Source organism: Papio anubis, chromosome 16 (assembly GCF_008728515.1).
Source record: "Papio anubis isolate 15944 chromosome 16, Panubis1.0, whole genome shotgun sequence".
Lineage (NCBI taxonomy): Eukaryota > Metazoa > Chordata > Mammalia > Primates > Cercopithecidae > Papio > Papio anubis.
In genome coordinates this window covers 31,762,940-31,786,054 of record NC_044991.1, presented here as the reverse complement: position 1 = coordinate 31,786,054, position 23,115 = coordinate 31,762,940, and the positions used below count along the sequence as shown (strand labels likewise).

The window sequence follows — 23,115 nt, the reverse complement described above, 5'->3', positions numbered from 1 at the left end:
TCTTGTTCTTTCCAAAGCAGAAATAAATCTAGACAACTGGCTCAGTGGAATGTGTTTTCCCTTGAAATTAGCTTAAAAGAGGATGGGACTTAGGCACAATTAATCAGTGGATCAAATGCTTCTCCAAGCCAAACCTCTCCCTCTGCTGATGGCCACTGACCTCTGAGATCACTCCCCCAGCTACATCCCTCACCACACCACCTCCACGGGAAGGAGATGCATTTGGTTGGAAATGAAACATTCAGAGAAAGTGAGTCACAAGCTTACTTTCTTCTGCTCAAGGAATACTGCAAATTCCCCAAGCTACACTCAGGCAGGGTCTTGAAAGTTGACAGCCCACAACTTCTCCCCACTTATGCATCCCTGGCTCTAGGGGTGACCCTACCTTGTCCAGGGCATATAGAACTATAGCCAAAACTGTGGTTTCTTTTCTCCCAAAAACCAGTTGCCAAAAACCAACTGCCATGATCTCTTTGGGCTCCAAAATTCCAACTGCTCTGGGCTCCAAGCCAGCAACCTACCACATTTTTTTTTTTTTTCTACAGAAGACTTATTAATCTTTACTCAATTCAGCACCAATAACATTAGCCAGTGTAGAGCCAGAGGGGCCTACCGGCTCCATTCCACATCTACCCTGGCCTAAGACGTGATGGCCAAACGGCCCAGGCCACCTTCCGGTCCCTGCTGGGGCCAAGTGGCAGTCTCAGGTTCTGAGCTGGGCTTTACCCACCCCTTGGTTTTCTAAAGCACTTGTCTGTCTAGTTTGCTACAGGCATAGGACTCATTGGCCTGCTGGCTCTGGGATACATATTCTTTGGCTTGCTCCAAGGACTGAAACCTAAAATCTGAAGTGTTCCCTAAGGGATATTAGAAAGTGTTACTGCTGTGACCCTCTTGCCAACTGTGGCTTCCACAAGTCTAACTCCAGGGAAGCCATCTGTATTAGTCCATTCTCATGCTGCTAATAAAGACATATCTGAGACCGGGTAATTTATAAGGAAAGAGGTTTAATTGACTCATAGTTCAGTATGGCTGGGGAGGACTCAAGGAACTTATGATCATGGTGGAAGGGGAAGTAAACACATCCTTCTTCACACGGCAGCAACAAGGAGAAGTGCACAGCGAAGGGGGAGCAAAGCCCGTTACAAAACCATCAGATCCAATGAGAACTCAGTATCACAAGAAAAGTATCGAGGTAACGGCCTCCATGATTCAATTACCTCCCACCAGGTCCTTCCCACAACTCGTGGGGAATATGGGAGCTACAATTCAGTATGAGATTTGGGTGGGAACACAGCCAAACCATATCACCATCCTTATGGGAATGCCACCAAAGGACACCGTCAGCCCTCTCACAAATCCTGGACAGCTCTCTGTCTGCAGCCAAGCACCACAGACTCCAACTCACCAGGGCACAGCCAGCAGATCAGGCGCGTCTCACCCCCTCAGACCAGTTCGGGCACACATTAAATATACCACCTTGAGAAATACCACTCACTGGGGCAAGGAAAAGCCAATGTACTCTGTTCAACTTAAATAAATATTTGATATAGATACAGGTTGTAAATCCCAAATTGGAAATATTCCAAAATCTGAATGTTTCTGAGCATCAACATGACACTCAAAGGAAACAATGGGGCATTTCTGATTGCAGATTTTCAAATTAGGGATGCTCAACTGGTAGGTATAGTGCAAATATTCTAAAATCTGAAAAAAATATGAAATCCAAAACACATCTGATCCCAAGCATTTCAGAAGAGATACTCAACCTGTGCTAAACGCCATGGACATAAAGACTTTGTTAAAGGGCTTTAATTAAGCAACCCTGTATTTCAGAAGACATCCAACCAGAAGCCCCAGAGCATCTCAAGCCACAGTGTGAGAACAGCAGGTATTTCATAAGTATTGCTGCAGGATGACATAGTAACATGCCCACAATAGCTCCAGTGCTCTGACCTTCCTTCCTCAGGGCAACTCAACCCACCGCTCACAGTAAGCTTCCATCCCTGTTGGCAACAGCAAATCAGTGTATTAGCAAACTGGTATGTGACAAGAGCTGGCACACGGCAGTGGGGGCAGACAAGACCTTCGCCATCATGGAGGCTACTACTCTTGAAGAGAAGATCACAAACAATCAAATACTGAAACAACCTTGCCTTCTACCACTACAATCCAATGCATAAAAGGCATTTGGGACGAGGGCAGGGAAAGTGTGTCACCTGATTTCCAATCACCTAGATACTTTTAGGAAGAAAGCAGTAGAAAGAGGGTAAAAAGTTAGACAGCATAGACAACTGAAATCATTCTTTAACCACAGGTGCAACCTCCTCTCCTACTTCAAATGAAGTTTCCCCAAAATTCCCCGCTTGCCCTGTGAAATGGTTTGGATGTCTGCCCCTCCAAATCTCATGTTAAAATGTGTTTCCCAATGCTGGAGGTGGGGCCCGGTGGGAGGTGAATGAATCATGGGAGTGGATCCCTGATGAGCAGTTTAGCGCCATCCTTGGTGATAAGTGAGTTCTTGCTCAGTTCACATCTGGCTGTTTAAAAGCCTGGGACCTCGCCCTCTTGCTCTCGCCAGGTGACATGGTAGTTCCTCATCACCTTCCGCCATGATTGGAAGCTTCCTGAGGCCTCATCAGAAGCAGATGGTGGCACCATGCTTCCTGTACAGCCTGCAGAACCATGAGCCAATTAAACTGCTATTCTTTATAAATTACCCATCTCAGGTATTTCTTTATAACAACACAACAATGGCCTAACACACCCTGCAAACTGGGTGTCAACAGAGCAATGAAACTGACCAAATAGCAACGGGGCGGGAAGAGTCATGGGATCCGAATAAGCCACAAACTGGATATTCGGCTCTGGATCCTGGAGAGCTACCCTCTGGCCAGAAACCAAAATGGGCTTTTCTCATTCCTGGTAAATATTCCAACCACGCTAGGTGCCGAGAACCTGGGAGAGCAAGGGCAGGGGAGCAAGGGGAGGAGAGCCAGGTGAGAGCCACAAGCTGTACCAAGTTCCTGACTTCAGGACCTCTGGAGGGCTCGGCCAGGAAGCCAAAGGACTCAGAGCAGGGCTTCTGGCTCCCCCAAAAGCACCACCAGGCTGGAAAAACATACTGTTCTCAGGACTGGAGGGCATGTTTTTCTATACCACTTGATTGCGGTATAACTTACAGACAATAAGATTCACCCGTTTTCAGTGTACAATCAGTGATTTTTAGTAAATTTGCCAACTTGTGCAACCATCACCACAATCTAGTATCAGAATATCTCTATCACCCTGGAAGGGATATTTAATATCTCCCAAACCTGAAGACGATTATGATTCAGTCAGTTTTACGAGGAATGTGAAAAAAGAGGTTGATATCTACCTGTTGTTGCTGCCCATTCAGCAACACGAAGGGAGCTCAGAGCAGGCAGGAAGCTGAGGAGGTCACAGCTATCCTGCCTCTGCCTGAAAAGCATTCAACTGGGCTTGGCTGGAGGACCTGGAAACCTAAACATTTTTTTTTTTAAAGTAACTCTTGTTGAGAATAGTGCTCCCCAAGCTAAAATGAAGCCGTTCATCTGTCCATGTTTTCCCGGCACCCCTCCTTCCACAGTGCCGGAACGGTACTACCGCACAAATCTCTGTTCACCATGACAGATCTCAGCACTACAGCCAAGGAACCAAACACGTTTCAGTTAAATCCTCAAACAGGCACTGTCCCTTCCTCCCGGATGCTTTCAAAAATACTGTATAAAACGACGGGTTGTGAGTCCCAAACCCAAAAATCTTCTAAATCACTGATCAAAGAAATAAAATTTGTGAAAAAAAATGTTTTGACCTTGGAAAACATAAATGCACAGGCATTTTAATTGATGGTATCCATGGGACTGTAAGGTCTTACCGATGTCTTTCATCCTGACATTGATGCTGGTCAAAGCTCTCAATTTTGCTTCATATGCAGAACATGAGCAAAGATGCAATGAAGGGACAGTGGAATCAACAAAGCAGAAATGGTTAGAAGACTAAAGGTCTACAACTTCCCGATACACAGTCCAACTCAGAGAGGAACACCCTTCCCTGAGCCCATTTCACCATCCTCAACCTTGGCATTCCAGGACGTCTGTGCCCTCCCAACAACAGCCTGGCTTGGAAAAGGAATATCCCAAGGGAGAAGTGTGAATCTGTAGAGTAACCAAAAAGCCAACAGAGAACGAAGGATTATACAGCTGAACTCTCCTGCCCTGGTTTCTCTCTGCATGCTCCTCTGGCTTTTTACGCCACTTTCTAAGTAGAGAGGGCATTCAGGGCTCTGTCCTTGGCCCTCTTTCTTTCCATTTCGTTCCAGCGCCATCGTTGTAACTGTGCCCTGGACATCTCCATCAGAATATGCCAGGGCGCCTCCAACTCAGGTTACTCAAAACAGAACCCCATCTTCCCTCCCAAACTTATGTCTCTCCCTGAATCACAATTCTAGTAAAACTGCTGTCTACCTAAGTCAGAACGCCAGGTGTTGGCCTCCACACCACCCTCATTTCCCACTGCAAAAGGCTGGGGGCGCGGGCGTGCAGGCGACTGTACCATGCTAAGCATGGTAGGGACGCAGTGCAGTGCAGGGTATGTTCGCATTTGCTCTTCCTAAATTCCTCGCCCATTTATTCCTTCCTTTCTAACGTCACTGCATTGGACTTCATTGTCTACACCTGGACTCCTGCAATAGTCTCCTAAATGTAGACCCTTCCTCAAGGTAATTTTGGTTTATTTTCTTAACGTGTTAAGCTATATACAATATAAAAGTTGTTTCTAACCATTTTTAATGGCACAATTCAGTGGTATGAAATCTATTCACAATGTTGCACAACCATCGCCACTGTCTGTCTTCAGAACTTTTTTGTCATCCCCAACAGAAACTCTGTACCCATTAAACACTGGCTCCCCATTTCCCCCTTCCTCAGCCCATGGTGATCACCATCCTACTCTGGCTCTATGAATCTGTCTACTCTAGGTACCTCACATAAGTAGGATCATGTATTTGTCCCTCTGTGTCTGGCTTATTTCACTTAGTATAAGGGTTTCAAGGTTCATCCACATTGTAACATATACCATGACCTCATTCCTTTTCATGGCTGAATAATAATTCCATTGTAGTCCACACTGCATTTACTTTTTCCATTCACCCATCAATGGAGAGCTGAGCTGTTTCTACCTTTGATTACTGTGCATAAGCCTGCCGTGAACATGGGGTGTAACACAAATACACCCTGCTCCAGTGTGCAATTCCCATACTATGTTTCTTCCAAAGTGATCTTTCTAAACAAATCTACTTAAGCCACCCCTTGCTTACACTTTGAAAGACACCATTTTCCTGCCAGGCTAAGCTTGGGGTTGCAGGTCCTGCTTCACCTCCACCCTCATCACCTTAACCTCCCAACACCCCTGTGCTCAGCCCCTGACGTCTGCCTGCTGCTCCAGGAACACCCATGTTCTTTCCGGCACGGTTTGTTTTCACAACCTAGAACACACGTTCCCCGCCTGTGCACACACTTCTCTGAACCTCTGCTTGTCCTCTGAGCTGCTTCGGTCTTCTCTGAACTAAGGCAGATAACGAACATGAACCTACTCATCCATCAGGGCATTAGGGTCACATCTCCAAGCCCTTCCCAGAACAACTCTGCCCTGCCCTTCTTCCTACACACAGATCTTACCTCTGCTCTCCTCCCACAGGTGTTGGGCCTCAGAACATTGCGAAGTGTCTCCGTCTGGCTTATTCCTCAGCATTTAGTAAAAAGCAGACTCCCCAACACACACTCAGATGTTTAGGAGGAATGCTGTTTGCCTTCATGCAGGCACTCTGAGCACTGCAGATAAATTCTTAGTTTTATTTACATGCCCATAGTTTACTATATAAGATATGCAGTGGGTGAACACATTCATTTACTATACACAGCACATATGCAGAGGGTGGACACACATTCACATTATTATGCAAGTATATATGCAGTGGCAACCACATTCACGCATTATACACAGCACATATGCAGAGGGTGGACACATTCACATTACTATATGCAGCATATATGCAGTGGGTGAACACATTCACGTTACTATACACAGCACATATGCAGAGGGTGGACACATTCACATTACTATATGCAGCATATATGCTGTGGGTGGACACACTCACCCACTGCAGGAACATGACCTGATGCGAGGAATAGTACTGTTAGAAACACCTGTCTGCGGGCCGGGCACGGTGGCTCACGCCTGTAATCCCAGCACTTTGGGAGACCAAGGTGGGTGATCACAAGGTCAGGAGATCGAGACCATCCTGGCTAACATGGTGAAACCCCATCTCTACTAAAATTACAAAAAAAATTAGCCTGGCGTGGTGGCAGGTGCCTGTAGTCCCAGCTACTCGGGAGGCTGAGGCAGGAGAATGGTGTGAACCCAGGAGGCGGAGCCTGCAGTGAGCAGAGATTGTGCCCCTGTACTCCAGCTTGGGCGACAGAGCGACTCTGTCTCAAAAAAAAAAAAAAAAGAAGAAGAAAAAGAAACACCTGTCTGCATGCATCTTCGTGTAGCGTATGAGACATATCTACTGTGGTGAGCACATTCACTCGCTGAAGTAAGACTGTTGTGATTCACACGTGCAAGGAGTACTTAAGAAACATAAAGGCAACTTTACGTAACGCAGTACATGCACCACACTTTGGTGAACACATTCACTCCTGGAAATAACACTGCCCTGATACGATGAACAACCAGAACACTTAGAAAGACATGTTACACTGTGACTTTATATACTGTGCTACATGCACCATGGGGGGTGAACACAATCACTGTAATGACACTACCCTGATGACTGGCACCCTTAGAACTTTTTTTTCTTGAGACAGAGTCTCGCTCTGTCGCCCAGGCTGGAGTGCAATGGCACCATCTCAGCTCACTGCAAGCTCCGCCTCCCGGGTTCACGCCATTCTCCTGCCTCAGCCTCCCAAGTAGCTGGGACTATAGGCGCCAGCCACCACGCCCAGCTAATTTTTGTATTTTTAGTAGAGACGGGGTTTAACCGTGTTAGCCAAGATGGTCTTGATCTCCTGACCTTGTGATCGATGCGCCTCGGTCTCCCAAAGTGCTGGGATTACAGGCATGAGTCACCGCACCTGGCCCTTTTTTTTTTTTCCCAAAGAAAAAGTCTCCCTCTGTCTGCCAGGCTAGAGTGTAGTGGTGCCATCATAGCTCACTGTAACCTCAAACTCCTGGGCTCAAACAATTTCCCCCACCTCAGCCTCCCAAGGAGATGGAACTACAGATGCACACCACCACGCCTGGTTAATTTTTTTTTTTTTTTTTTTTGCAGAGTCACGGTCTAGTTCTGTGGCACAGGCTGATCTCGAACTCCTGGCTTCAAGCAATCCTCCTGTCCTGGTCTCTCCAAGTGCTGGGATTAACAGGCATGAGCCACTATGCCCAGCCTTCAATATTTTGTTTTTAAAACCATGTATAAGTTGGGCTATTTAACTTCCAATTCCTGAAAAAAGACCAGTAAGTAACAACATTTTACCCAAAGGCTTCCCTCTGTAAACAGGCCTGAAAGCCATCTGTGCTCTATTTCATTTTTCTTTCTCTTTCTTTTCTTTTCTTTCTTTTTCTTTTTTTTGGACAGGGTCTTGCTCCATCGCCCAGGCTGGAGTGCACTGGCGCAATCTCAGCTCACTGCTACCTCTGCCTCCCAGGTTCAAGCGGTTTTCTGGCCTCAGCCTCCCAAGTAGCTGGGACTACTAGCATGTGTCACCATGCCTGGCTAAGTTTTGAAGTTTTAGTAGAAGACAGGGTTTCACCTGATGCCCAGGATGGTCTCGAACTCCTGACCTCAGGTGATCCACCCGCCTTGGCCTCCCAAAGTGCTGGGATTACAGGCGTGGGACACCGCGCCCGGCCTCAGTGCTCTATTTCAGAAGGAACAAACCTCTTTAAAGCAAAAGGGCTATGTGTAACCAAGAAAACTCTCATATCTGGAATGTAGAAAAATTTTGCATAAATCAGTAAGGAAAAAAAACAGACACCAAAGGAAAACCAGGCAGAAGATTTGGTCAAGCATATCACAAAAGAGGACACTCAAATCACCAAGGCATGTGAACAGGTGTTCAACGTAGTAGTCACCAGGAAGTCCATCCAAACCACAACGAGATCCAATTACCCATCAGAATAACTAAAATTAAAGACTGGCAATACCACAAGTAGGCAACGATAGGGAACAACTGGAACACTCAGACAATGCGTGTGTGAACCCGTACAACCACTATAGAAAATTGTTCAGCAGTGGTTCTTAAAGCTACATATACATCTACCCTAAAACTCAGCAATTCTGTTCTTGGGGATACAGCCAACAGAAATGAATGTCTTATGTTAGCCAAAAGACAAGTACAAGAATGTTCATTGCAGCTTTATTCATAATACTCAAAAATTGGAAACACTCGAATGACCAACAGCAGCAAAGTGATACGGTGCAGTTACAGTCACACAATGGAATACCACACAGCAGGAAAGAGGAATGAACTACTGCAACATCCAGCCACACCGACGAAACTCACAGATTAGTGCTGGGCAAAAGAAGGCAGACACAGGACAGAAAATACTGCATGACTCCATGTGCACAAAGACAAGAACAAAGACAGAAGTTGGCTTATACAGTAGCTACCTGGGCAGGGCTGGGACTTGGGACCCTGATCTGGACAGGGGTGCTGTGTCGACTTGGTTAAGCTGGGAACTGTTTCCCAGGACCCCCAGTTAGAGTCTGAGTTAGAACTGGCCACACCAAGAAGTTTCCTAAAGCTTGGAAGGTGAACTGAAGCAGTGGCCATGAGGTGAAGGACAGAGACATGGGCACCTGGAGGTCCCAGCCCGCCCCGCCCTCCACACTGCGGCCAGCTCCTCTTCCTTACGCCGACCCTGCTGGCCAGTCACAGGCCCCAGATCTCCCACCAGTCACTGGGCAGGGGACCCAACTGGACAGCAGCTCCTCAGAGGCCGCACCTCCCCACACACTCCCCTCCAGCGGCTCCACCTCCGCAACATACCGGGTTCCGGGCATCCCTGTGAGCTCGGGCGCGTCCACCCACACCAGTGCTTCAGGCGACCAGGGAGTGACTCCTCTCTGACCTCCCCACCATCTGGACCCCCACATCCCCTGGTCCCCCAACTTGTGCAGAGTCCCTTATCCCTAACTCCGCAATAAGTCCCTTATCCCTAACTCTGCAATAAGTCCCTTATCCCTAACTCCGCTGACTAAACCCTGCTGGGTACACACAGATGTTCACATACATAAAAATTCAAGTTGCACACTTAAGCTTTGTGCACTTTATAAAATGTATGTTATACAACCATTTGGAAAGAAACTAAAAACAAAAGCCTCACAAGGGTATTGCGTAAGTGGTCTGAGAAACAGTGATCTGAGGGGCCCAGCAACCTGTGAATGGCATCTGCACCAGGCTTCACATCCTAAGGAACACCCACACACTACTGCTTGGCATCAGATCTGGCAGACAGCTGGGAGCCCAGTGGGGTGTGGCTTCTGACCAGGACCAGGGCTGTGTGCTATATAAATAGCCAACAGGACACATGCTCCCTGCCTGGCAAGCTACCAGCAAGTTACCAACTCCATGGTACCAAGTCCAGAGTGACTTGTCCCTTCTGAAGGGACAGACTGATCGAATTCAATGTGTACCCTGAATGCAAGCTGAGTCTGGCATCCCTAAATGGGCAGAAAGGGACATGTAGGGGGAAGGGCAGGGATGAGTCACAGATCCAGCCTGTGGCATTTAGAACCTGCACCAGCAGGGTTCTTAGATACCCTTCTCAGATGTGCACACGGCTTTGTAGGAGAAGATACCAATGAGGTGTGCACCTGAGAATCCCCAGAGCAGCTGTGTGTCAGGCAGAGACCCACGTGTCTTGCTACCTTTCACTCCATTTGGCACATTATTTATTGAGTGCATGGTATACGTCAAGACCTACACTTGCAACTAAACTGACAGTGGTGAATGGAAACACAGTGCCTGCCCTTGGGGAGCTTACCGTCTAGTGGAAAATACAGACTATAAACAAGCAAGCAAGCAAGCACATAATTACAACTTATGGGTGCTGGGAAGGATATGCACAGGCGATGGTGACTTAGAACAGGAGAGGCCCAACATTCAAATTCAGGAAATACAGAGAACACCACAAAGATACTCCTCGAAAAGAGCAACCCCAAGACACAGAATTGTCAGATTCACTAAGGTTGAAATGAAGGAAAAAGTGTTAAGGGCAGCCAGAGAAAGGGTGAGTTACCCACAAGCGGAAGCCCATCAGACTAACAGCAGATCTCTCGGTAGAAACCCTACAAGCCAGAAGAGAGTGGGGGCCAATATTCAACATTCTTAAATAAAAGAATTTCCATTCCAGAATTTCATATCCAGCCAAACTAAGCTTCATAAGTGAAGGAGAAATAAAATCCTTTATAGACAAGTAAATGCTGAGAGATTTTGTCACCACCAGGCCTGCCCTACAAGAGGTCCTGAAGGAAGCACTAAACATGGAAAGGAACAACCAGGACCAGCCACTGCAAAAACATGCCAAACTGTAAAGACCATTGATGCTAGGAAGAAACTGCATCAATTGACGGGAAAAATAACCAGCGAACATCACAATGACAGGATCAAATTCACACATAACAATATTAACCTTAAACGTAAATGAGCTAAATGCCCCCAATTAAAAGACACAGACTGGCAAACTGGATAAAGAGTCAAGACCCATCACTGTGCTGTATTCAGTAGATCCATCTCACATGCAAAGACACACATAGGCTCAAAATAAAGGGATGGAGGAAGACCTATCAAGCAAATGGAAAGCAAAGAAAAAAAAAAGGCAGGGGTTGCAATCCTACTCTCTGATGAAACAAACTTTAAACCAACAAAGATCAAAAGAGACAAAGATGGACATTACATAATGGTAAACGGATCAGTTCAACAAGAAGAGCTGACTATCCTAAATATATATGCACCCAATACGGGAGCACCCAGATTCATAAAGCAAGTCCTTAGAGACCTACAAAGAGACTTAGACTCCCACACAATAATAATGGGAGACTTTAACACCCTACTGTCAATATTACACAGATCAATGAGACAGAAAGTTAACAAGGATATCCAGGACTTGACCTCAGCTCTGCAACAAGCAGACCTAATAGACATCTACAGAACTCTCCACCTCAAATCAACACAGTATACATTCTTCTCAGCACCACATCGCACTTATTCTAAAATTGACCACATAATTGGAAATAAAGTACTCCTCAGCAAATGTAGAAGGACAGAAATCACAACAAACTGTCTCTCAGACCACAGTGCAATCAAATTAGAACTCAGGGTTAAGAAACTCACTCAAAACCGTTCAACTACATGGAAACTGAACAACCTGTTCCTGAATGACTACTGGGTACATAACAAAAAGAAGGCAGAAATAAAGATGTTTTTTGAAACCAATGAGAACAAAGACACAGCGTACCAGAATCTCTGGGACACATTTAAAGCAGTGTGTAGAGGGAAATTTATAGCACTAAATGCCCACAAGAGAAAGCTGGAAAGATCTAAAATCGACACCCTAACATCACAATTAAAAGAACGAGGGAAGCAAGAGCAAACAAATTCAAAAGCTAGCAGAAGGCAAGAAATAACTACAATCAGAGCAGAACTGAAAGAGATAGACACACAAAAAACCTTTCAAAAAATCAATGAATCCAAGAGCTGGTTTTTTGAAAAGATCAACAAAATTGATAGACCGCTAGCAAGACTAAGAAAGAAGAAAAGAGAGAATTAAATAGACACATAAAAAATGATAAAGGGGATATCACCACCAATCCCACAGAAATACAAACTACCATCAGAGAATACTATAAACACCTCTACACAAATAAACTAGAAAACCTAGAAGAAATGGACAAATTCCTGGACACATACACCCTCCCAAGACTAAACCAGGAAGAAGTTGAATTTCTGAATAGACCAGTAACAGGCTCTGAAACTGAGGCAGTAATTAATAGCCTACCAACCAAAAAAAGTCCAGAACCAGATGGATTCACAGCCAAATTCTACCAGAGGTACAAAGAGGAGCTGGTACCATTCCTTCTGAAACTATTCCAATCAATAGAAAAAGAGGGAATCCTCCCTAACTCATTTTATGAGGCCAACATCATCCTGATACCAAAGCCTGGCAGAGACACAACAAAAAAAGAGAATTTTAGACCAATATCCCTGATGAACATCGATGCAAAAATCCTCAATAAAATACTGGCAAACAGAATCCAGCAGCACATCAAAAAGCTTATCCATCACAATCAAGTCGGCTTCATCCCTGGGATGCAAGACTGGTTCAACATATGCAAATCAATAAACGTAATCCATCACATAAACAGAACCAACAACAAAAGCCACATGATTATCTCAATAGATGCAGAAAAGTCCTTCGACAAAATGCAACAGCCCTTCATGCTAAAAACTCTCAATAAACTAGGTATTGATGGAACATATCTCAAAATAATAAGAGCTATTTATGACAAACCCGCAGCCAATATCATACTGAATGGGCAAAAACTGGAAGCATTCCCTTTGAAAACTGGCACAAGACAGGGATGCCCTCTCTCACCACTCCTATTCAACATAGTGTTGGAAGTTCCGGCCACGGCAATCAGGCAAGAGAAAGAAATAAAGGGTATTCAATTAGGAAATGAGGAAGTTAAATTGTCCCTGTTTGCAGATGACATGATTGTATATTTAGAAAACCCCATCGTCTCAGCCCAAAATCCTTAAGCTGATAAGCAACTTCAGCAAAGTCTCAGGATTCAAAATCAATGTGCAAAAATCACAAGCATTCTTATACACCATTAACAGACAAACAGAGAGCCAAATCATGAGTGAACTCCCATTTACAATCGCTACAAAGAGAATAAAATACCTGGAAATCCAACTTACGAGGAATAAAGAAGTCCTTCAAGGAGAACTACAAACCACTGCTCAACGAAATAAATGAGGACACAAACAAATGGAAGAATAATCCATGCTCATGGATAGGAAGAATCAGTATCATGAAAATGGCCACACTGCCCAAAGTAATTTATAGATTCAATGTGATTCCCATCAAGCTACCAATTACTTTCTTCACAGAATTGGAAAACACTACTTTAAAGTTCATATGGAACCACTGCCGCCACTGCCAAGACAATCCTAAGCAAAAAGAACAAAGCTGGAGGCATCATGCTACCTGACTTCAAACTATACTACAAGGCTACAGTAACCAAACCAGCATGGTACTGGTACCAAAACAGAGATATAGACCAACGGAACAGAAAAGAGCCCTCAGAAATAATACCACACATCTACAACCATCTGATCTTTGACAAACCTGACAAAAACAAGAAATGGGGAAAGGATTCCCTATTTAATAAATGGTGCTGGGAAAACTGGCTAGCCATATGTAGAAAGCTGAAACTGTATCCCTTCCTTACACCTTATACAAAAATTAATTCAAGATGGATTAAAGACTTAAATGTTAGACCTAAGACCATAAAAACCCAGAAGAAAACCTAGGCAATACCATTTAGGACATAGGCATGGGCAAGAACTACATGAGTAAAACAACAAAAGCAATGGCAACAAAAAGCCAAAATAGACAAATGGGATCTAATTAAAGAGCTTCTGCACAGCAAAAGAAACTACCATCAGAGTGAACAGGCAACCTACAGAATGGGAGAATATTTTTGCAGTCTACCCATCTGACAAAGGGCTAATATCCAGAATCTACAAAGAACTCAAACAAATTTACAAGAAAAAAACAACCCCATCAAAAAGTGGGCAAAAGATACGAACAGACACTTCTCAAAAGAAGACATCTATGCAGCCAACAGGCACATGAAAAAATGCTCATCATCACTGGCCATCAGAGAAATGTAAATCAAAACCACAATGAGATACCATCTCACGCCAGTTAGAATGGCAATCATTAAAAAGTCAGGAAACGAGATGCTGGAGAAGATGTGGAGAAATAGGAACACTTTTACACTGCTGGTGGCAGTGTAAATTGGTTCAACCATTGCGGAAGACAGTGTGGCAATTCCTCAAGGATCTAAAATGAGAATTGCCATTTGACCCAGCCATTCCATTACTGGGTATATACCCAAAGGATTATAAATCATGCTACTATAAAGACACATGCACACGTATGTTTATTGCGGCACTACCCACAATAGCAAAGACTGGAACCAAACCAAATGTCTGTTAATGATAGACTGGATTAAGAAAACATGGCACACATACACCATGGAATACTATGCAGCCACAGAAAAAGGACGAGTTCATGTCCTTTACAGGGACATGGATGAAGCTGGAAACCACCATTCTCAGCAAACTATGGCAAGGACAGAAAACCAAACACTGCACAATCTCACTCATCGGTGGGAACTGAACAATGAGAACACTTGGACACAGGAAGGGGAACATCACACACCAGGGCCTGTCAGGGGGTGGGAGTCTGGGGGAGGGTTAGCCATTAGGAGAAATACCTAATGTAAATGACGAGTTGATAGGTGCAGCAAACCAACATGGCACATGTATACCTATGTAACAAACCTGCACGTTGTGCACATGTATCCTAGAACTTAAAGTATAATTTAAAAAAAAGAAACTTTCTGAGTTAACAGAAAGAGTTTGTATCTTGATTATGGAAGTTATGTGGATATATATTCATCTGTCAATGCCCACCTAACCATAAGAGTTAAAAAAATCTGCAGATTATTTTGCATGAAAATTATACCTCAATTAAAAAATGTTTTCTCTAGAATTGAAAGTCATTACTGTAAAAAGAAATTACCATTAAACCAATAAATTAATTAACAATAAAAAAAAAAAAAAAAAAGAGGCCCTAAGTCAGGAAAGCTTTTCGGAGTAACTTAAAGCAGAGGTCTGCAGGACAAGAGGGAAGAGCACGTGCTCGGTCTTGACTCCTCTGGTAGGTCTCCTCTCTGATGCCACCTTCCTCTGCTAGAGTGCAGTGACGTCCACCCACGTGTCCCCAACCCCACCACGTAGGTAGGTAGCACTTTGTGGTTCTCCAAGTACTTCCATGCAGATTATCCCACTTACAACTTGTAGTTCCGTGAGTCTGGAAGGCCGACGCTGATGTCTCCTCTTGACAGACGCAGAAACAGAAGTCAAGACAGATGAAATAACATCTTGAGTCACACAGCAAGCTACCAATGGTACTTGCTTAAATAGTAAATTACCTGCTTTATCTCTTTTTGCTTCTTTCCATCATTACTGCTTTTAAGTAGGCCAAAGCAATACTCCCTAACTGTTCTATCATAGGTCCTTCCGAGGACCCATCAATTCTCTAAGGATGTTATTTTAAATTGGATAATGCCAAAGTCTAGCTTTTTCCCCCATCTACTTCAGTCCCATACTTATTTAACAAAAAAGATGGGCCGGGCGCAGTGGCTCACACCTGTAATCCCAGCACTTTGGCCGAGGCAGGCAGATCACCTGTGGTCAGGAGTTCGAGACCAGCCTGACCAACATGGAGAAACTCTGTCTCTACTAAAAATACAAAATTAGCCAGGTGTGATGGCACATCCCTGTAATCCCAGTCACTTGGGAGGCTGAGGCAGGACAATCACTGGAACCCCGGAGTCAGAGGCTGCGGGGAGCCAAGATGACGCCATTGTACTCCAGCCTGGGAGAGAGGAGCGAAACTCTGTCTCAAGAAAAAAAAAAAGAAAGATGGATTGCTATCAAAGACAGATTGCTGACTTCACCATACCTCAAACTAACTTCTATCATGACACCTGGAAGTTTAATGATTCTCTCATAACCAGTTTACGTGATTGTCTCCCCAGATTCATGAGCTCCTGGGAGTGAGGACCATGTCTCATCTCATTTTCAGCACTGAAGCAGTCAAGATATGAATGAAGCCAACAAATTACTTGCGAAAGTGCACATATTCTCTTCGCCTTCTGGCAAACAGTTATATTTCAAGGTCAGATTTCAAGCTCAGTATGAGACTTTACAAACATTCCTTTCTTTGCAAGGAGGAGGCATGAGAGGTCTGTCGGCCGTGTCTTGCTGATTATAGTATCTATCTCCATTTATTAATTTTTTTTAAGTGTCAAGCATGGTACTGGGCACTTCACAGAAGTCTTTTCATTTCATTTCATCCTCACAACAATCCAGTAAGAACTCATGATTCTCACCGTACAGATGAGAAAACTCAGGATCACAGGGTAATTAACTTGCCCAGCTAATAAGCAGAGGACGACAACATTCAAACTCAGGAGCGCCTCACTTTAAAGCCCTAATTATTCCACTTCCCCACAAAGAACTCACAGGTGTCAAGAATGAAATACAGGCCGGGCGCGGTGGCTCAAGCCTGTAATCCCAGCACTTTGGGAGGCTAGAGGCAGGCGGATCCGCAGGAGTCAGGAGATCCCGAGACCATGCTAGCTAACAGGTGAAACCCGTTTCTACTAAAATACAAAAATTAGCCAGGTGAGGTGGGGCATGCAGTCCCAGTTACTTTCGGGAGGCTGAGGCAGGAGAATGGCTGGCGTGAGCAGGAGGCCCGGAGCTTTGAGCTGAGATCCGGCCACTGCACACTCCAACCTGGGCTGACAAGTAGGGAACTCCGTCTCAAAAAAAAAAAAAAAAATGAAAAACACAAACTAATACCTCCATGTGGCGACCAGAGTAACCAACGGGGAGGGAAGTAGGTTTGAACTCAGATCACTCAATAGCTGGACATATGGTCAAGCTCAGCAGGGTTCTGCCATGAACACAGCTCCACAGGCAATACAGATTTGGTAGGGGTGAGCTGCCTTTTCCTTACGCTGCTGTGTTACCAACGCTCCTCCTTACCAACGGAGGAGGGTGTATTCGGCCGCTGGGATTCTGTGCATTCCTGCGCTTAAACTTGGCAGACCACCGTCCTGCACTCTGATGCCAAGTTCAATTCTGGACAACAGATTTGAGTGTGGAAATGAATGAGGAGTGCCTCAGTCTAAGCTGATGCTCTGTTACCCAGAGTCTAAAAGAACTAAATGGAAGTGTGGCAGAGGGTGAGGCTGCTGCTCACTTGTGAAAGTCGGCCCACCACTCTCCACACCAGTGCTCCTGGCTCGAGCTGACATCTCAAGGTCACTCAGCACCTGCAGCAAAAACCATCTGGGTAACACGCAGTGAAGGCGAAGCGCACATCTACACAGGCGTCAGAGCTCAGGACCTGCGTGAGTCCCAGGCTCTTGCTCCCGCCCCGGCTACCATGTACAGTACACAAGCTCCCAGTAAAGGGGTGTTGTGGTTGGAATGTTTGTTCCTTTTGAAGTTCTTGTAGACATTTCATCTCCAATGTGGCAGTACGGAGAGGTGGAACCTTCAGGAAGCCACTGGGGTTAATGACTAATCCATTCATGGACTAATGGGTTAGTGGATTAATGGGTTATCATGGAGTGGGACTGGTGTCTTCAAAAGAGGAGAAAGTGACTTGAGTTGGTACATTCAGCTCCCTTGCCATGTGATCAGCCCTGTACCGCCTGCAGAGTCCCCACTAGTAAAAAGGCCCTCCCCAGACACCACCCCTCAACCTTGGACTTCCCAGCCTCCATCACTGTTAAGAACAAATTTCACTTCTTTATAAATCACTCAGTTTCAGGCATTCTGCTACAAGCAACAGAAAACAGACTAAGACAAAGCAGGTCAGGGAACAGGGCCTGAGATTCAGCTGGCACTCCACTCAGCAAGCCACACACCAGCTGAGGACCAGTGCCACAGAGAAGAAGGGCTGTACCCCCTGCCATCTCACAAAGGTGCTGCAGGGGCAAGCAGTAGCCACGTATCCCTGCCATCCCCCCCAGGAGGCCAAACTCCAGAGGCAGGGCGGGAAGCCTGGGAGACTGGGCTGAATTCTGAATAGTGAATTTGGCCACACGAAGGGCTCTGACTCAACCCTCTATACCTTATGAAGAACAGACCTGCCTCTCTCTGCAATTCTGTTAAGATGACATCAATTATTTCCAAAGGAGCTAGACAAACACTTCTTTCCACATGCAGACATGAAAAGTCCTCCCTGGCTGGAGAGTGACTGGGAAACCAGGCTGCTATCTTTATGTTAAATCAGAGCAACTGCCCTCCTCTACAGCAAACAGTCCCAGTCAATTCTGCCTACCTAATGCCAGAAAGAGCTACTCTATGCAAGACACCATGGAAACCTGGACAACCAATTCAGAGGACGTCGGGACCAGCAACACTACTGCACACTGATGACCTGAGCCCTTTTCCGCAGGCACAGGAGTACGTACACACTGGATTTACTGAAGGTACTAATAATCTCTGAGAGTCAAAGCATCACAGTCGGCAGTCCTGTACCACTCCTAGGCCAGAACATGCCTTCAGATCACCAGAGAAGGCCCCTGGACTTCATACCTCCGAAGTTAAGAACAAAAACCTAGGCAAGGAGATGCCACCATCTGATTATTTTCAAGGTATCAATCAACTGTCATTTTACTATCTGCCCTTTCAGGGCCAGTTGGATACAACTTCCAAAATAAGACTTGTTAACGGTGAAAACTATTTGTGAGTCAGCCTACGAAGAGGAGAACTGATCCTGCCAGGCACGGTGGCAAGCACCTGTAGCCCCAGCTACTCACGGGGCTGAGGTGGGAGGATCGCTTGAGCCCAGGGGATCGAGGCTACAGTGAGCTATGATCGCACCACTGCACTCCAGCGTGGGCAACATAGTGTGACTCTGTCTGAAGAAGGAAGGAAGGACGAGGAAGAAGGAAACTGATTCTGATGAAGGCTGTTAAACCCATACATCACAACTTCAGAAAAGCCAAATCAAACCCAAAGATGAAAGGGAATAGGGAAGGACTAGTTCCATGAAATAGTCAAGTCTAGTGGCAGAATACAGGGAAGAATATGACAACTTTGAGAGTAAAAGAATAAAAAAATAAGCTCATTACAAGCAAAGAGGCAAAGGTAGGATAAATCCAACGATGTAGCATAAAAACAAAAGCAATGGCAGCCAGAGAGAGGATCAGAAAGGGAAACCAGGCAGAGGATGCAGTCAAAATCAGGCAGAGAATACTCAAGCAGTTAAAGAACATTTTCCAGATCTGTGGACTAATTTCTCACAGGAAAGGCTACAAGCCTTACCTCACAGGACAGGCCAGCATCAAATAGCTCAAGAGGTATTTAATCAGGGTAGGATGATTTACACAAAACAAGCCAAATGCCACGTAAAGTCCTGTGGTATCAGAGCCCTGGGTAGAATTATGAGCCCACCCACTCCTCCCCAACCCACCCACTAAAGCAAGCACGAGACAGCCAGTTATGCCCAGGCCACAGGATGAATAGACCAAGCAGAGCACTGCTTCCACTCCATACCAGACACAGCAGGACCCCACGGTTCACCTGCTCTCTTTGCCTCGTAACAAGTGTTCACTCAGAACTGCTCCACATCATTTTTCTCAGCCTGCATTTGCCCTAACAGACTCGAAAGACTCCTACCCAAAGAGATTCCATCATGAGAACAATGGCAACACGGCACCCATGTAAGCCAAGTTGAAAACTAGTCATTCTGGGGTGGAGATGACAGCTGTCAATCAGTGGATAATGATGACGGCAGGTGTGGTCTTGAGCTCATTCCCATTCTCAGCTTTTCTGGAAGAAGAGTGCCCGGGGCTTGGAAAGAGGCCAGTGGATTATGAGGACCTGCGAGACCCTGCAACTGGGTTCTTCCCAGGAGACAAGGGGCCCCCTGCAAAGACGGAAGTCAAAAGACGGAAAGTAGAAGCAGGTTGAGCTTCAAATGCGACACCAGAGCAACAGCTGTCACTGTTCGTAAAATTCAGGCAGTTCTCAGTTCGAGAAAAAACTGCCACATGCTTTCAATATGCCATTCTTGGGATACAGGAACTGAGAAGCGAAGAAGAAAAATATATTTTTACTGTACTGTGAGGTTAGCTGTTTGGTCGGCCTTCACAGGGTATACATAAAGCTCATTAGAATCACCAATGAACTTTAAAACTACACCAATGTTCAGGCCCCGCTCCAGACCCATTCAATCAGAATTCAATCAGAATCTGTGGTGGCCTGGGGCAGGCATGGTAATTCATTCCCTCCCACCCCCATTCTAAAGTGCCACCAGGAGGGGGAAAGCTGAAGGCAGGCCTGGGGCTATAGCACAGGCAGAGGACCAGGCAGAGGTTCACCTACCGTCAGGCGGGCCTTCTCCCCTACCTGCACGTCAACCACCAGTGTGGCAAATTCCTCCGATTCCCAGCCTTCAGACAACAAGGAGAGGCGCCCAGCCACAGCACTCAAGGAAACGACTTGCCTAATCTCGGAGTGTGTCTGTTTTGTTCAGGAAAATGTGAACCAGCTATAACACTCTGTCTCTCCAGGGGTGCAGCCACACCGCAACACGGCTAAAGATAGCCCGGTGATTGTATGCTTGCAGGGAGGCACAGGATTAAACACAGCCAAGCGGGCGAAGGAAGTCCATGCACCAAGTGACCGTGGCTGTCCAGCCAGCTGCGGAGTTTCCTCTCAGCCAACAAATCAAAGCCCAGGGTGCTCCAGAAGGGTAAATGGAGCCCAGCCCCACTGAGAACAGCTCTGTGGGTGGGGAGGGAGGCTCGTCCAGTCCTCTGCCCGTACCGCCTCCTGTCACACATGCCTCACCTCCTCCACTCAGCGGAGTGGTGTGGCTCTGACAGCCAAGCTTTCTAGAAGCGGCCGTGAAGGTCTGTGCAGATCCATGGGCAGGAAGTGGCAATGATCATACGTAAAATCTAAGGAGGGTGGCTTTCAGATGCTCAGAGACCTCACCGAGTCTGAAGACAGTCGCCCGCAGACCCCTGATGAAAAGAGAGCTTCCTGTGGGGGACTGCTGTCGGGCCACTGCAGAAGCCCTCTGACAGAGCCTGGCCTCACACCAGGCTTCCAGAGGGTCTGACCAGCTATAGATGGCAAGCACCTAGAGATGCCCGTCACGCTGCTGGGCAGCACCCGGTGGGCCAGGCCCACAGTGTCAACCAGGGCAGTCCCAGAGGGCTCCGGCCTGATGGGTGCTGCCCTAAGAGACTTGGGCCAGGCCTGCTCCACTGAATTCTCAGCAGCACGACTGTCCTCTCTACAGCACAGCAAAGCTCAGGGTGAAAGCAGATCTCATTGAGTAGCTTCTGCCCTCAGGCCCTTCAGAACACAGGCGATGCTAAACTCAACACACCAGAGCCACTGCTACAGAACTACAGTTCACCTCTGTGATGGACACATGCTGACGGCAGGAAGAATTCCCAAGCTCTGCAAGGAACCGAATGACATTTTCTGATTATTTTTTATTTCTCTGAAAGCAACTCCTCTTCCTACTCTTTCTTGGGCCAGAAGAGATTTCTCTGAAATTGTATCTATCCTTTTTTTTTTTTTTTTGAAATGGAGTCTCGCTCTGTCGCCCAGGCTTGAGTACAATGGCGCGATCTTGGCTCCCTGCAACCTCCACCTCCAGGGTTCAAGCAATTCTCCTGCCTCAGGCTCCTAAGTAGCTGGGATTACAGGCACCTGCCATCATGCCTGGCTAATTTTTTGTATTTTTAGTAGAGACAGGGTTTCACCATGTTAGCCAGGCTGGTCTTGAACTCCTGACCTCAGGTGATCCACCTGCCTTGGCCTCCCAAAGTGCTGGGATGACAGGCATGAGCCACCGCACCCTGAGCTACATCCATCCTTCTCTTAACAGAGATTAAAGCAGACAGGCAAAATATCTCCAGTGCAAAAAGTACTGTTGCTCTCGTGAAAAACAAAGGCTTTTTCCTGATGTGAGAAGCCCTCCTTACTCTAGGTGCCCGAGGCTGAGCTTTACGAACAGTTCAGGCGATGTGCAGCTGTGGCTCTGCTCCCACCTTTCCCATCTTGTTTGATAGCGTGAACTGGAGGAAACAAAAGAGCAATAACAGCTTTGCTGTCTGCTGTTTTGGGACCTGTCCCATAGAGAAAACAATCAGTTTGAGCTTTATGCCATGACATCATTGGCCACCAATCAGCACAGAGAAGGTGGAGCACGTTTTGTCTGTGAAACCAACCACTGCAATCGTTACATTGGAAAGGGCAGCGCAGGTGGGAGGTGGAGTTTTTCTTTTACCTTTTTCTACATCAAACTATAGAAGAGAGTGAGAAGCAGAGGACAAAAACCTTTCTATGGAAAAAAACAGGCACCCCAGGGATGCACCTGCACTCCTGCCCCTCTCCACCTCCCACCCCTGCCAACACTGACAGTGGAAGCCTCTGTCCCATCTGCCCAGTGCTCCCTGCCAAGGACAGAGTCAGGGCCTTAGGAAAGCTGTTTTTGTTACCTGAGTGCATGTGTGTGTGTGTTTTCAAACAGGGTTCCACTCCAGTGAAGAGACAGAAAAAGACTTTGGTTGATATGGACATCAGTTAAAACCTATACCCAGAAACTAACTAATCAGTGTCTACTTGTGCGTCACAGCCAGAGGTTCTTGGGACTTCATTATTTTCAGCCACTTTCCTCCCAGAAAACACTGGCCATCTCATGAATGAAGCTGTTTAGCCAAGGTTAGAATATGCAAGGAGAGAGGGGGTGGCAGTAGGAGAGGGCGCAGGGTCCCAGGAGAGCAGGGGGTGAAGGAGAACGCTCACAGAGCAAATATTGTTTACAACTGCAGAGCCAAGCTAATGTGATCTCCCGCCTGTTCAAGCATATTATTACATTAAGTCCCGAACAATGAAGTCGGAGGCAGGGAGAGCAGAGCCGACCCAGCCTCCGCTTTGCTAATGGCACAAGGGCAACATTCCATGCAAAGTTTCGGTGTGCGGGCCTCCTGAGAACCCAGCAGTGCCAGGCAGCAGGGAGCACAAGCACCCACCGACGACGGGACTGCAGGGACAGGCAGGCTAGGTGTCAAGAGGAGGGCACTACACCCTTTCACGCACAGCTCCAGGGGAAAGCAGGCGGGAGAAACTGCATTTTTAACTGAAAATAGGCTACAACTGAACATGTTAACAGAAGCACAGGCTG

At 46.3% G+C, this 23,115-nt stretch overlaps 1 protein-coding gene across 19 annotated transcripts in view; it reads right to left on the bottom strand.

Annotated features, from left to right (window-relative positions):
- MICAL3 (microtubule associated monooxygenase, calponin and LIM domain containing 3) overlaps positions 1–23,115 on the bottom strand; it is a 233,225-nt gene that overhangs the window by 132,150 nt on the left and 77,960 nt on the right. Inside the window, exon 1 of one of the 19 annotated variants that reach the window (XM_017945112.3) lies at positions 20,319–21,535. The exons of the other annotated variants lie outside the window; for them this stretch is intronic. The gene's annotated coding sequence lies outside the window, so the exon portion shown is untranslated. Of the gene's footprint in view, positions 1–20,318; positions 21,536–23,115 lie in introns of those variants that run through there. 19 annotated transcript variants of the gene reach the window in all.